Genomic DNA, 5,404 nt, shown 5'->3' with positions numbered 1-5,404 from the left:
GGTAAATAGACAAGGTCTTTTCCCTGGGGTGGGGGAGTCTAGAACGAGAGGGCATAGGTTTAGGGTGAGAGGGGAAAGATATAAAAGGGACCTAAGGGGCAACTTTTTCACGCAGAGGGTGGTACGTGTATGGAATGAGGTGGAGGCTGGTACAATTGCAACATTTAAGAGGCATCTGGATGGGTATATGAATAGGAAGGGTTTGGAGGGATATGGGCTGGGTGCTGGCAGGTGGGACTAGATTGGGTTGGGATATCTGGGTCAGCATGGACGGGTTGGACCGAAGGGTCTGTTTCTATGCTGTACGTCTCTATGACACTCCATGGCAATCATGTTCCCAAATTAAACTAGTCCCAACTGACTGCACTTGGCCCATATCCCTCCAAACCTTTCTTATTCATGTCCTTAACCAAACTTCTTTTAAATGCTGGAACTGTACCCCCATCCACCACTTCCTCTGGAATTTCATTCCACACACGAACCACCCTCTGTAAAAAATGTTGGGCTTCTTAAATCTCTCTCCTCTCACCTTATAAATATGCCCCCAGTCTTGAAATCCCCAACCCCAGGAAAAAGACACCTGCTGTTCACTGTTTAGCGATAGCCCTCATGATTTTACAAACCTCTATAAGGTCAGCCCTCAACCTCAACAGACCCAGCCTCTCCCTGTAATTCAAACGCTCCATTCCCGGCAATGTCCTGGTAAATCTCTTCCGCATCCTCTCCAACGTAATGTATAACAGGGGGACCAGAACTAAACACAGTACTCTAGAAGGGGTCTCTCTAGAACCTCAACATGACACCCTCCCCCCCCCCGACTCTGATACTCAAAGGTCTGAGCACTGAAGGTAAGCGTTAAATGCTGTCGATATGTGACGCAAACCTCAAAGAATTATGTACCTGAACCGCCTAGGTCTATCTGCCCCACACTACCCCAGGATCTTCTGCAGATGTAGGTTTGCTCGCTGAGCTGGAAGGTATGTTTCCAGACATTTCGTCACCATACTAGGTAACATTTTCAGTGAGCCTCTGGACAAAGCACTGCTGGTGTTTCCTGCTTTCTATTTATATGTTTGGGTTTCCTTTGGTTGTTGATGTCACTTCCTGTGGTGACATCATTTCCTGTAGTGATGTCATTTCCCACTCATTTTCTCAGGGGGTGGTAAATGGAATCCAAGTCAATGTGTCTGTTGATAGAATTCCGGTTGGAACGCCATGCATCTTGGAATTCTCGTGTGTGTCTCCATTTGGCTTGTGCTGTTTGACATCACCAACCCAAAGGAACCCAAACATCTCAATAGAAAGTGGGCTACACCACCAGTGCTTCGTCCGGAGGCTCACTGATGATGTTACCTAGTATGGTGACGAAACGTCTGAATAACGAACCTTCCAGCTCAGCGAGCAAACCTACATCCAGAACCTCAACCTGAGCTACGAATCTCCTCAAAACACGATCTTCTAAAGATTTTAGCTGGCTGGAAATTGGGAGATATGGCTGGGAGTAAACACTAAGTCAATTATTCCTGATGGGATACGATGAGTGTAAGACAAGATCAGTCACGGATAAAGCAACTGGAAGGTTAGTTCAACTGGAAACTCTCGGAAGAAATCTGCATTAATCCTTTCAATTAAAGGCAATAAAACCCATGTGGTGCTGGAACTATGGCTGCAGTTTGAAACCATTGCAATATGCCAGCTTGGTCAATAACTGATGAGAAACCAGAAGAAATTCCAGAGAATTTGATGTAGTCCCGGGAAAAGTGAATGAAAAGATTTTGCTTACGGTAGGGAGGATAGAAACTGGAACTAACTTGATAGCGTATATCTTGAGAAGTTAAGTTCAACGTCTGTCCAATTTATATCAAAATAATGAAAGGTTTCTGGTCAAAACAGCATTAAACAGTGCTGTCAGATTATTGTAGGGTGTTCCAAGTTTTGCTGAAAGTGTGAGCAGTCCGTAACAGCAGATAAGACAAGGACATACGTCTGTCTGATTTGAAAGCAAGACCACATATGGAAAGCCCCCAAGCTGGAGAGTGTGCAGGCTACAGATGGATGGCAATGTTTATCTTTTTAACTTTAATTATATTCAACTCTCGCACAGAAGCAGAGTCCTTAGGTCCAACCAGTCCTTGCCGACCACAACCCCAAACTAAACTCGTCCCACCTGCCTGCTCCTGGCCAATATCCCTCCCAACCTTTCCTATTCACGTGCTTATCTCAGTGTCTTTTAAACTGTACCTGCATCCCACCAGGTCCTCAGGAAGTTCATTCTACACACAAGTCGCCGTCTGGGTAAACAATTTGCCCCTCATCTCGTTTTAAACCTCTCTCCTCTCATCTTGAAAAAAAACGTGTCCCCTAGTCTTGAAATCCCCTACCCTCGGGAAAGGACACTTCCCGTTAACTCTACCTGTACCCTCTATTAGTCAATAAACATCCATAAACAGCAGGGTGGCTCAGTGGTTAGCACTGCTGCCTCACAGCGCCCAGGTTCGATTCCAGCCTCGGCTGACTGGCTGCGTGGAGTCTGCACAGTGTTCTGCGTGGGTTTGCTCCGGTTTCCTCCCACAGCCCAAAGATGGGCAGCTCAGGTTAATTAATCTAGGCTAGATTGCCTGTAGTATTAGGTATATTAGTCAGAGGGAAATGGGTCTGGGTGGGTTACTCTTCAGGGGGTCGGTGTGGACTGGTTGGGCCATAGGGCCTGTTTCCACACTGTAGGGAATCTAATCCAGCTCGCTTCTCAATATAATATAGAACCTTCAGCGTTTTTTACTTCCCTACTTTTGTATCTAATTTATTTTAGTACTGAAGATTTGTAACCAGGTATTTTTTACCTAAGATTGTGCTGTGTGTCACAACGTTATAAACTTTTCACTGAACGTAGGTGCACGTGACATTAAAACTAAATTTTAAAGTGTCATCTCATTGCTGTGTGCTCTACTGACCTTACTGAGTGGTCCACGGACCTTACTGAGTGGCTGCTGTCATTAGGAATTTCTTCTTGTTTAAAAATTACTTGAAATGTAAAGTCTTCAAAGCTTCAATTGAGAGGAAGGAGTCCCATTCCTTCACTCATCCAAATACCAGGGTCGGTCAGGTCATCTGTGAGGCAGATCTGAATTATTCGCTGCTGAATGTCTGAAAGGACATTTATCAATGACACTTGCTCTCAGGCGCCTGAGGAGAAATACAAAACCTGTTCCAGACGGAGGTGCTGTCACATACTGTGCTAACTACCAGCCGCATGGGTTACTGTGAGGTGCCAGCTATCCATAAGAGTTGACACTGGGCCCCGTTGAGCTAATGGGGAACCGTCACATTTAATGAGAGAGCATCCCGAGACCCTCTGGGGAATACAACTCCAAGGATTCACGGCCCATTTGAGCGAAGGAATATCTCTGCATCTTGGTCCTGGGTACGCGATTCACATTAGTGAACCAGATGGGGTTTCTCTCCCTCCTCCCCCCCCCCCCCCCACCCCCCGACAATCATTAGATTCTTTTTGAATAAAAACAAAATTGAATTCCAACGCTGTCAAGGCAGGATTTGAGCTCAGGTCCCATCTCTGGGACACACGCACCATACCGCCCCGTGGCCGAACATTTCAACTCCCCCTCCTGCTCTGCCAAGGACATGCAGGGAGACAGGAGGGTGGAGTGGATAGATGTTTGGGGGAGATCTACCTATCGCATTCCCAGCTACCTTACCCCCCTCCCACCCAACCCCCTCCCATTTATCGCTCCACTCCCTAGGCTCCCAGCCTCATTCCTGATGAAGGACCTTTGCCGGAAACATCGATTTCTTTTCCTGCTCCTGGGATCCAGCCCCACTCTCACCTTGTCCCCAGAACATCAGCTGGGTTGACAGTGAGGGATAATCCTGCCAGCGGCCATCACCTCCCCTTGGGAACTGTCAACTGTGCGACCGTGGGTATTGCTCTGGCGTGGCAACCCTCTGTGTCCCAGGGACGCCACTTTGGAAAGGTGGAGGGAGAAATGGTTCTGTCAAGCTTCAGTGCCTCCTGTCCTGCAGTTTCCCGACTGCGACTCTGGGAAACAATTGCAACATCCCATTGCGCTGGACCACTGCCAAACGTTAAAAGGCCGGATCTGCCCTTGTCATTGGACTGTGAAGGCACCAGAAACCCAACTGGTGAAATTGAAAATCACTTAATCGAATAAATCCATCCCCTTGAAATCAATTGTGACTTTTTTTTTTAAGAAAAAGAAGCACTCAGCTGAAGGACACAGATGGCACGCAGTTGGACAATACAGGGGTGAGCTAACCTGACATTTCTTCTTTGGGAATTGGAGGGCGGGTGAATCAACAGGGAGCAGTTTTTACCTCATAGTCACAGGCCCAGGCCCATTACCTGCATCCAAACCCTTGGCTGACACCTCTCTCAGGAAAGACACTGGATCCCAAGGGGCCCTTTTGAAAAGGAGATGGGTTCGGTTTGCTCCCCCCCACCCCAACTCACCGTGAAGGGTGAGGATCTGATCATTCCCCCCTCTTGGTCGTCTAAGCCTATGAAGCAGCTACACTCCCACACACATCACCTCCACTCGTTGAGCCGGGAGGGGAGATGGGGGCGACCCATTCGCTTTGGGCTGGGAGGATTATTAGGTGGGGGGGGGGTGTTGCTGGAAAAGCACAGCGGAGGTCAGGCAGCATCCTAGCAGCAGGAGGGGCGACGTTTCCCAGGAATCATCCACCATCCCCATTACAAATCTTCGCCTCTCCTGCTCCTGAGATGCTGCCTGACCTCTTAGCAGGACTTATACACTTAATGGTAAGGTCCTAGGGAGTGTTGCTGAACAAAGAGACCTTGGAGTGCAGGTTCACAGCTCCTTGAAAGTGGAGTCGCGGGTAGATAGGGTGGTGAAGAAGGCTCTGGATTAGTGGTGCTGGAAGAGCACAGCAGTTCAGGCAGCATCCCAGGAGCAGCGAAATCGACGTTTCGGGCAAAAGCCCTTCAAAGGCTTTTGGTATGCTTTCCTTTATTGGTCAGAGTATTGAGTACAGGAGTTGGGAGGTCATGTTGCAGCTGTACAGGACATTGGTTAGGCCACTGTTGGAATATTGCGTGCAATTCTGGTCTCCTTCCTATCGGAAGGATGTTGTTAAACTTGAAAGGATTCAGAAAAGATTTACAAGGATGTTACCAGGGTTGGAGGGTTTGATCCTTAGGGACAGATTGAATAGACGAGGGCTGTTTTCCCTGGAGCATCGGGGGCTGAGGGGTGACCTTATAGAGGTTTACAAAATTATGAGGGGCATGGATAGGATAAATAGACAAAGTCTTTTCCCCTGGGGTGGGAGAGTCCAGAACTAGAGGGGCATAGGTTTAGGGTGAGAGGGGAAAGATATAAAAGGGACCTAAGGGGCAACTTTTTCA

This window comes from Chiloscyllium plagiosum, chromosome 42 (assembly GCF_004010195.1).
Source record: "Chiloscyllium plagiosum isolate BGI_BamShark_2017 chromosome 42, ASM401019v2, whole genome shotgun sequence".
Classification (NCBI taxonomy): domain Eukaryota; kingdom Metazoa; phylum Chordata; class Chondrichthyes; order Orectolobiformes; family Hemiscylliidae; genus Chiloscyllium; species Chiloscyllium plagiosum.
This window is presented reverse-complemented; position numbering follows the sequence as displayed.